General features: G+C 41.4%; 1 protein-coding gene across 11 annotated transcripts in view; it reads right to left on the reverse strand.

The window, feature by feature from the left end:
* The window catches only part of ADGRV1 (adhesion G protein-coupled receptor V1), a 317,856-nt gene extending 306,831 nt beyond the window's left edge, over window positions 1-11,025 (reverse strand). For 4 of the 11 annotated variants that reach the window (XM_032095171.1, XM_032095170.1, XM_032095168.1 and 1 more), the window contains exon 1: window positions 10,965-11,016. The gene's annotated coding sequence lies outside the window, so the exon portion shown is untranslated. Of the gene's footprint in view, window positions 1-10,964 lie in introns of all 11 variants that reach the window. The other 7 variants (XM_032095167.1, XM_032095169.1, XM_032095173.1 and 4 more) reach the window with 5 other exon arrangements.
* Window positions 11,026-11,041: the final 16 nt, after the last annotated feature.

Here is an 11,041-nt window from a genome sequence, read left to right on the forward strand (position 1 = left end):
ATTATTACTTATTACTAATATCAGGAGCAGAGAGTATCAATTCAGAAGTTTCATTTACACCTAGACGCCCTTATAGGTGAAAAAAGAAGGCACATTAAACACAGAGTTCAAATATTTGTCAATATAGCAGGCTGTGGATATCATACCTGCTTCTGTATCAAAGATTTTTATGACTCTGAATCAGACCCGTTACCACAAGATAGTCTCCCTGGTCTTGCTCCCACTCCCTTCTATTATTCCCTCTTCCTTAGATAAAAAGCTGCTCAGCATACACCACTATTCCAGCCGGAAGAGCTCAAAACAAAGTATGAAAGTAATGCTAGGATATTTCAGAGAACTCTCTTGCTTGCCTGTAGGCCTCTGTTCACATGGTAAGAACAGTAGAGGCATGGAAGAGGCAGCTGCAGAGCTGACAGGATTGCAGAGGTACCCAGGCCAGTATGAGGGCATTTTCCCACTCAGTGGAATGACATCAAAGGACAGTTTGCCAGAGAAAGATTTTCTCAGCTGTAGCTGTAGGTAGCATTGTACCAGTATAGAATACATCTACTGTAGAAACTCATAAGCCAGTGAGCTTATAAATGAGCAAAGTCCGTATCAATTAAGATGTAACCTTTGTCAATGTGGTATACAATATAAGCAGGTCTAAAGGGTCATAATATCAGCAAGCTCAGAAACATACAGGTTTCCAGGCTTTGGCCTTACAGAATGCACAATTATAAAGCAACAAAGCACCTATGGAGCTACTTTAAGATTTTATCTCCATATGTGACTGGATCTTACTGCTTTTACTCACCCACAGTAGAAGATTCTCCTCAAATTGTGGAATTAGCAGCAGTAGTCAGAGCATTTCAATTACTTCAGGAACCTCTCAATCTAATAACAGATTCAGACTATGTAGCTAATGTGGTCAAAAGAATAGAAGGATCACTCTTAAAAAATGTTGATAATGATGTTCTGTATCATTATCTTGCATGCATGCAGCAGGTTGTACAAAACAGGAAGAACAAAAACTTCATCTCTCACATCAGAGCACATTCTTCACTTCCAGGATTCTTGGTGGAAGGAAATGCAGAAGCAGATAAATTAACAATGCCCATTGCAAACACCTTGCCAAACATTTTTGAACAGGCAAAACTGAGTCATGCATTTTGTCATCAAAATGCACAAACACTTAAATGAACGTTTCAGATTAGCAAAGACCAGGCAAAAGCAATCATAGGTGCTTGACCTGATTGTCAGCTCGTGCAACCTCCTGTATCTACAGGAGCAGTCAATCCAAGAGGATTGCAAAGTCTCCAATTATGGCAAGCTGATATCACAAAATATTCATCTTTCAGAAAACTAAAAAATATCCACGTATCAGTAGGCCCCTCTCAGGTGCAGTTGTTGCCTCCTTACACACAGGAGAAACAGTGAAACATGCACGTCAGCATTTTCTGCAAGCATTGGCATCCTTAGGTGTGCTTCGACAAACAAAAACAGACGATGGTCCAGTTTACATAGCAAAAGAGCTACATAAATTCTTAATGAATTTATCACTCCTTCGGTATTCCTCATTCTCCTACAGGGCAAACAATCATTGAAAGAACACACCACACTTTAAAATCCCTTTTGGATAAACAAAAAAGAGGGGAGGCAGAGGCTACGCCGCAAATGTGCTTGAATAAAACGCTATACGTTTTAAATTTTTTAAACAGCTCTTTTGCAGAACCAAATCCACCAATAACCAGATATTTTTCCAACACCACACAAGCAAAGTTAAAGGAAAACCCTTTAGTTTTGATCAGAAATCCAGAGACAGGAAAAATTGAAGGCCCATTCCCACTAATAACATGGGGCAAAGGGTACGCTTTTGTCTCTACAGGTGCTGGTCCAAAGTGGATTCCTTCAAAAAATGTGAAGCTCTACAAGCCACAGGAATACACAGATGCCCCCGGAAGCAGAGAAGCAAGCACGCAGATGTGAACTGCAGAAAGACCACAGCTGATGATAAACATCTTTTATCCCACATGCAGAAGCTGTGAACTTTGGATTGAGTGCCAGTATAATAGTGTGGGAATTGTTGGTATCGTAAAGCCTTGTTGACAAGTGCATGATGTGGAACGTGTTACGATTCAGAATTACATACGAAGCATGAGGCCATTGAAATTTTAATTATATCAGGTCATGAGGAAGGAAATAGTCCTCGTCTCCACAGTAATTGGAGAGAACTTCAGAGAGAACCCAAAGAGGTCCAAATTTGCAGAATTGAATGCAAAAGAAATAATTTTTGTGCCTTACAATTGGCTTGTCCCAGAACGAGACTGAGAAAAGAAACCAAAGTATGAAACTAAATCTGATATCATACTTGTACCTTATTTTTTCATTGTTTGCCTTAAGTATCATGATCCTGCCCATGAGTCAACCAAAAACCAATGTTTGGGTGACCCTAGCCAATGCCTCAGGCTTGGATACCATTTGTTTGACTTACTCAAGTCCAGAAAAGCCATTCTCAGCCTGCTTGGTCAATTTACCAGTAGATAATTGGCCAGTACCAAAAAATGTCTCCTCAGATCTGTCACGATTCCTCATGAATCCCACAGAGGAATGGGGTGTCGGGACTAAATTTCTCCCTGAGACACCCTATGAACCTCAAGAATTGGAAATCCTTGGCTCAGTAAAAATGGATTTTTGCATAATATTTGATTCTCCTGAGTCAAAACAGAATAAAAACAAAATCACAGATGTCACTCCAAATCATGCATTGTACGAAAATGCGACATCTTGGTGCAATTTCACTTCAGTCTTGCACGCAGCACCCAACCATGTTCCTTTACAATTGCCACAAGGAGACTTTTTCATTGGTGTAAATAGAGTTTGGCCTGCCATTCCATCAAACCCTAAAGGTGGACCATGTAGCATTGGAGGTCTAATTATAATTGTTATCCTTCTTATTTTCCTCTTTGCGCCATGTTTTTTCTCCTTTCTGCAAAGGGCCCTGCAGAGGACCGCAAATGCTGCAGGAATTTTTCTGACCATTCGGTATCAATACACAAGAGCATTCAACAATTAGAAGAAGGATTCACTAAACTCAAAATTGTAAGACGATCATGGTTGGATGATCTGTTCGATTGGTTGAGCCTTGCTTTTGAAACTGAGCATGTATGTTTTGATTGTCATTATAGTCATCATGGTACTTGTACCTTGTCTACTTCAGTGTATCTGACAATGGTTTAACAAAGCAGTTAAAGCAGCGTTCGTGGTTCAAACAGGAGGGGGAGATGTTGGAACCCTGGGTTCAGAGAACTTCAGTCTTTCAGCACTGACAGGTAATGATCCTCAAAAGCACACTGCATTTGACCTGAGGCCTTGGGAAAGGCTTCCCTTTTTATGTGATAGCACTGAGACTGTTGCTGTGTAATTAAAAAGAAACTTGTTATGTCACTGGATGGAATAGGTAGAGATGTAGAAAAATTAGGTTTATGGGATTTAGTAATAAGATGGAGGATCTTGGGTGTGGGTTTGTTCTTCTTTCCTCCCTCTTCTTCACAAATCTGGGTGTTCAGGTATTGTTCTGGTATTGGTTCAAAAAAACCACAATGCGGATCATAAATGAATAGTTACTGGGTTATAAGTAAAAATAAATTACTTGGCATTCCATAATTGGATAGTTTGGTGTTGGAGAATGGTTAGAGGATCAGGGACATGGATTATTGATAAAGGGTACAAATTAATAACAGAACTGTGCAAGCAAAGGCCTGCAAGAGAAAAAGCCTCCATGAGAAAATGCCTGCATGAGAAACAGGCCTGAGAACCAAAAGGGAGTTTTTAGGATGTACAGTGCTGTTCTGATAAAGATGTGCTGACCATGAGAAGGGAAGAAGATCTTTGATCTCTCAAGACAAAACATAAATAATAGAAGCTTGCCAAATGTAGTCTTTTATCTAACCCAATCATGTAGAAATAAGAATGCGCTTTTGTAAGTTTAAACTAATTAAAGAACTGATAAGCTTGTACTTTCACACTATAGGTGCCTCTGTATTGCTAATAAACGAAGCTTGCTTTATCAATCACATTGATTGTCTGCATGTCTTCCCCCTGCTGAAAGTCAGCAGTTTGGACTTTAAATGGCCTTGGAAGTTAGAACTTGGGGCCATTTTTCATCTTGTTAACTTAGAAGGCACACTCCGCGCAGCTGTATTATAGATAAGATATAATCAACATCGAAGTCCAAAGACAAACTCTGTGTCTCCTGCGTTTCACTCCGAACTCTGCGTAAAAGAACTCACGAAACAGTGATGAGGAAGAGAAAGAAACTAAACAGAGAAAATTAATAATCCAAAAGTGAGTGTTCCCTTGCTTCAGGCTGGATGTACCCTGCAGGCATCCCTGCCACTGCGGGATCCACATGGAAGCTGCCTGCAAGCCTCAAGTTTGCAGCACTGCCCCAGGATCCAGCAGCACTTTATACCCTTTTGTATGCCGATGCATACCAAAGTCAATTGCAATCATCAGATTGCACTCCTCCTGTAAATCCTACTTGGTGTGGCTCTTGGGACAAATCACTGCCCATCAGAGACAACTGCAAGAGGGGAAGATGTGGAGACCCAACTACCTTTTGTCACTGTCACAAAATTTCATTATGTATAAATGAAAATATTTGTATTATGTAATTCAACAAGGGTTAAAAATAGATCTCCTCAACACTCTCTCCCTGTAAATACAAAACTCAGAAGTGGATGTTTGTGATGTCAATATTAGTGGAAAGAGAATGAGAGTACTACAGTAAAAACAAGTCATGTTAACACTACTGAATACCTTCAAAGTTAAAATATAAGTCTTCTTCTGAATCATTTTCATCTGAAGAAATTCAAGCAGACAAGCAGCTTACCATAAGTGTCTAATGTGATTCTGTGACTGGGAAAGCAAAACCAAACCCATGTCATCTTCAGATACATCAACAGCAGATTAGTGTCAAGTAGCTGAGGTGGTAGAATTACTTTTGTACATGGCACTAATGGGGTGGATATTTCAAATTGCATAAATACTGGTGTGTGAATTTTAAAAACAATGCTGAAACCCACAGAAGATCTACATAAATGAAGTTCACCAAAACTGAGACCCAGAGAAAGAAGAGAACAGAAGTTAACAAATTCTGAATGCTTAATTAATTAAAAACAAACAAGATAAACACTTGAGGACAGTGCAAATATTCCCTCAGAATAAAAACAAGATAAATACTGAAAGGTTTGCTTACTTTACTCACGGAAAACATATAAAATAGTAACAGTTATGGATGGAATTTATTACAGTCATCCAGCAAAAATTGGAAAGAATCTATGATAATCTCTAAAGCAAACAAACAAAAGCCAAAGACCAACCAACCAAAAACCCCAAGCAACCAAAAAACCCATCCAAAATCCACCCCAAAAATAATGTCACTTATTGCACTACCAAAACACTAATTCATCAATAGACAGGAATTCAGAATCTAATAACAAAACCCATCTGTGAACAATTTGAAAGAAGTTTTCAAGAAACTATACTGCATTTTTGCATAGTTTTTACCATAGCTGAATGGGTTCCCTGATAGATTTTCTTATTCAGAGGGTACTTAGGCAGTAAATCAGAAGCAAATATGCAGTTATTTACAGTTTTTTGAAAATAAAATATCAAACAACCTACTGGCTGCATTGTGGAAGGCACACAGCATATTTCTATTATGGATACACATGAAATAATACAGTTAATTAAAAGAGTTGCTGATTCCTGTCAAGTAACAAAAGGGGAACAGAAAATATGTAAAATATTACATAGGGAAAATACAGTCTCAATCCAATGATTTTTTTTTTTTTTTATTGTCACTTAAACCATAACAATAATAAATTAAACAATTAAATTTTGTGGTGATTTTTAACCCATTTTTATTGTTGGAACCTTGCTAATTAAAAAGGATTTATGGTAGTTTTGAGGATCAACGGTTGGGCTTAATATCATATATAATATTAAGTCCAACCTAAACGATTCTATGATTATAGCTAAATGTATACACGCAAATATTTCCACTGGAGAACAGACTATGCAGTGTCTGTAGATTTAGCACTATTCGCTTCTTGCATTCTTTTATAGAGATCTTAAGAAATTCCTCTTACTGCATCTTACAGTCATGGCTTAATAACTTCCTTTGGTCTGTACTGGAGATGCAGAGCTATCTTGATATTACTATTTCCTACAATTTTGCGACCATTCCCAATTACCAAGCAGGGAAGGAGAGACAGACAAATGCTGTAGATGTATTTCTGTCTGAATCTCTTAATGAGTCATAATTTATCATGTCTTTCAATTAATTAAAACATACATTTAGACACTTTGACCCAAGCTATCTAAATGTAAATCTAGCCTAGTGATACCAAACCATAGAACGACTTACAAAAACAGTGGTGGCACATGACACGTGGTAACTTCCAGATGGAAACAATATGTTTGGGATTTTTTTTTTTAATTAAAAATGATTAACAAGTTATATCAGCCCTTCTACATCTCCCTTACAATCCCTTTCCATTAATTTCTTAAGATCTTCCTAATATTTCTATGTGTATACTTAACTTCCAAGCTCTGATCAGGCCACACAAGAAATAACGTGACCAAGAGGAATGTGGTACAGACCCATGCAGTTGCTGTTGGAATGCCATGGTGTGATTAACACTGACCCTGTTGCTCATTGAGAATGCACTATTAGGATATGCAAAGTAACTTACATGGGAATGGAGAAAGGCTGTATTCCTATTAGCATTCATGGGAGCTATGCAGCTCCAGTCTTGCTCATCAAGTTTGGAATATACGCTTTTGTTATTGATGGGAAAATGTCACCAGTTACAAATGGTTACACACAGGGGTGTAGCGGGGTCAAAGCAAACTCCAATACTTTCTTTCCCCTTCTAAGGCAGAGTGCTGCTTCAGCAGTTCTTTTTTGACCTGATAGCACACATCTTTAGATAAAAGAAACTGCTGCAGCCTCATCACCCAAAGATGAAAGAAAACCTCCAAAAGGATATTCCATTGGTGTGATGGGACAATCATTAGACACCACTGCAGGCATCTTTGCATATGAAGTCTGGTTCAAACTCCTCTACAGATTCACCCACAGCTCTGATGAGTCTCATAAAACAGTCTTTCAAAAGCGTGAATAGGGTCTGAGTCATCAGTTTCCCAGCTACAGACAACTACAGTCACTTCACATCTATTACTGAAAGCTTCCTTTAAAAAACAAAACAAAGCTGCTTGGTGCTGCAAATATTCCTTGCCAGATATGTCATGACACCTCCTAATAGATGAAAATCACTAGGTGTTGCTAGTTTAAAAGCAGTCCAGTTTTTGGTGGGTGGGAAGAAGCTGCTGGAAGTTTCTACCATGTCCGGCACAGAGCCAATCGCTGAAGGCTCTGACAACGGCCAGGTTACTAGCCCAATTAGAAAAGTTGGTAACACCTCTGTGATGACATATTTAAGAAAGGAAAAAAGTTGGGAAGATCTCTTTCTTCTGAGCAGTGGGAAGGCAGCTGCTGGGGCCCATCCTGGCGTGGGGCACCGGGGGCCACGTGGCTGGGGCCTTCTTGAGGCTGGGGCCCTCTTGAGGCCAGGACCACACAGCCGGGGCCACCTGTGCGGTGCCGGCGGGGACCATGTGGCCAGTGATGAAAATACAGCGAACAATTCCCTGACATGGAGCACAGACAAGATTAACCTTTTCAGTGCAGCGAAGGTCTGTAAGAACTTTTCAACTGATAGAACTTGAGAACAATAATACCTACAGACAACAATTTTGTTCCGAGTCAGAGAAAAGGGAAAAGTGAGAACATGTGAGGAGAAGACCATGGCGGCACTAAGGTAGGTGCAAAGGAAAGAGGGGGAGGAAGTGCTTCAGGTGTCAGAGCTGAGATTCTTCTGCAAGCCGTGGGGAGGACTATAATACAACAAACTATTTCCCTGTAATTCATGAGGTGCATGGGGGAATGCAGAGATCCACTCACAGCCCATGAGAAAGAGTGCCCACGCTAGAGTGAGTGGATGCTGAAAAGCTGTAATCTAGTGAGAAACTCAAACAGAGAGAGAGGACCCTTGCTTCCAAACTAGAGCAACTTATTCTTAAAAGACTAAATCCCATGAACTAAAATGACCCGTGCTGGGCAGCTGTGGGAAGACTGCTTGGCCCATGGGAGGGACTCACGTTACAGCAGGTTGGGCAGGCTGCTGTTTGTGAAAATTAGAGCTACGTTAGAGAAATTCACAGAGAACTGTATCCCGCGGGAAGGACCCCACGGCACAACAGAAGAACTCCTTTCCCTGAATGAACTGAAGAAAGATTCTTAGAAAGTGAAACACTGACCAAAACCCCATGTTTTGTCTCCTTGTGCTGTCGGTGGGAAAGAGGGAGGGGCTGGGACGAAAATAAAGTGTTCTAAAGGTTTATTTCAGTTCTCATTACCCTTTTTACTTTTCATTCTGTTAATAATAAATCTTCTTTATACTGTTGAAGTTTTGAACCTGTTTTGCCTTGAAATATTTTCTCCCTAATCCTCATCTCAATTTACGAAGTTTTCATGTTAATTTCCCCTCCTCTGCTCAGCTATAGCAGAGGAAAAAAAGTAATTAGGGTTTTTTTGGGGTGCCTGGCACTTAACCAGTGTCAAACCCCAACATTAGGTAAAAACTAATTTTCTTCAACTTGAAATGCCATGAGAAAACTTCGGGTTTATGGGAAATTAATTCAATTTTGTCATGTTCAATATTGCTCTTTCTGGAAATACAGTTGTGGAAGATTCATTCTGCTTGCATTGGCATCCCCAGAAAGATACAAAATCATTCTGGGACTCCTACAAATATTTTCACACATTTGTCACATAATCTAACAATCCAAGCTTGTCTCTTTGTTGGATAGCAGCTTCTCTGTGGGGCTATATCTAAGCCTTCAGTGCCGCTGTGTTAATCAGCACAAGCTGTGCTTCTGACCCGTGATAAAAATAGAAGGCTTATTTCTGAGCAGGCTTTGATTAGGAAGATGGTATGAAAGAAGAAATTGCTTATCTAGGAGAAACCACACCGTTCACAGTTAATTACACCTGAAACACTCAGCAAGGAAAATGTTACGTGGGTCCAAGTGTCAAGAAAATATCCTCAGCAAGGCTATTAAATGGTTTAGAAAGTGTCCTGACTTGCAAGAAACTTAGGTTTGATGAAATTCTAACTACACTTGGTATCCACTGGACTATTTTAACAAATGCAAAATAAGAAAGCCTGAAAATTAGCTTTGACTTTCGTTCCTGCAGGAACGAAACCACATTTAAATGTTAGTACTATTCCATGCTTCTTCATGAAGGGCAGTAATCAGACGTGCATGAAGTGACCAGCTTGTTATTTTATGCTGACTTCTGTACCTGAGAATATTTATATTCTTTCAGGCAAACCTCTATGCTCTTGATAGAAATGTATTGCTCGTGTTGCTGATGCTATTCAGTTAGGGGGTACCTAGTACCTACACAGTCTCAGGAATACCTTTATTTTAACTGGTCCATCCCTCATCCACAACAGAATACTGTTTTAAGGTAGGTACAGATAAACGTATGTATGTATATATATATGTACGTATATATTTTTTTTTTCTTTAAAATAGTCTGAGACACAAGAACACAATGCACCTTTACCGTTTGTTTTACAATACCTGGAAATGTGGCTTCAATTAAGCTGCTGTGGATGTGAATGTGACCCTTCACAGAGATACACAATTGTTAACTCTTATTTTTATGTCTTCAGACTCAAGTCAGCTAGTTTTCAAAAGTAAAGCCATAAAAAATTTCTGTCTTTTTTAGTATCAAACATGTTTCTAGCCACTTTGGTTGTTCTGGAAGCATTGTATAGCAAGGCTCAAAAACAAAAGGGAAAAAAACCCCTTATCTAATCTGTTTAGGAAGGAGACTAGCAAACACATTTGTCTTCAGCAATTTTTTTACAACATATTTAGCCTAACCTTGGAGCTGTCAGGTTTTTTAAGGAATACTGTTTTTGGTCCTGCTGTAATCAAGAACTTCCCTCTAAGTCTGTGTCAGGAGAAACCTACACTAGATTAAATTTAATAGTTAGACTAGGACACCTGCCTATTCCCTGAGCACCCCAAAAGCTGCTGACAGTCTGTTAGAGATAAAAATGATTCTACTAGAGAAGGAAAGTTGAAATATCTATAGGGCTTAATTTGTGGTACGTCTCTTGTGAGAAAGATCTATCAGTGCAGCCTGCACTTCTGTACGTCTGCAGTACTAGTACTGAGGGGACAGGTGTGAAGGGATATAAAGAAACTGCCCGGCAACTTTTGAAGGCGCAGCAAGACGGCAAGAGCCAGGCGGGACTAAGAGGTACAGAATGAGGAGAGAAGCTGCGAACCTAACAGGCTAAAAGGGTCTCACAAGAACCCTCTTACTGACCCAAATACATGACAACTTCGTGTATCTGAGCAGCCTCAATTTCTCCAGAAGGAGGATCAGCAAGAGTGATGTATTGATAAGAAAATCCCATAGCGGGATAGCACACGGGCGGCTCGCGGGGAAGGCGGGGGGTGAAGTGCTTCCTCGTCCGGCAGCGCCGGTCCCCGGCCCCGCGCTCCGGCCTCCAACGCCGAGAGGCTCACCACAGCGCCCTGCGGGCCGCGGCGGAACACCGCGGGCGGTGCCGAGACCCGCTCTCCCGCCGGGCCCGCCCCGCCGGCTCCTCAGGGCCGAGCCCCGGGGCCGCCTCCCGCCACCCCCGCCCCCAGGGCTGCGCGCGGCCGGCGCCGGGGCGTGGCGGCGCTGCGGACGTGGCGGCGCAGCCGCCATCGCGGCGGGTCCCATGTGGAGCGGGGGCAAGTAGAGCCGCGGCTAGGGGCGGAGTGGGGCGGTGGGGCCGGGCCGGGTCGGGCCGGGCAGGGCAGGGCACGGCACTGCTCTCACCTACCCGGGGCGGCGGGGTCGGTCCTTGCTGCACCGGGAGGGAGCTGGGCGGGGGCGAGGAGGAGGGGCTGGCGTGGGGCT

This window comes from Corvus moneduloides, chromosome Z (genome assembly GCF_009650955.1).
Source record: "Corvus moneduloides isolate bCorMon1 chromosome Z, bCorMon1.pri, whole genome shotgun sequence".
In the NCBI taxonomy this organism is placed as follows: Eukaryota; Metazoa; Chordata; class Aves; order Passeriformes; family Corvidae; genus Corvus; species Corvus moneduloides.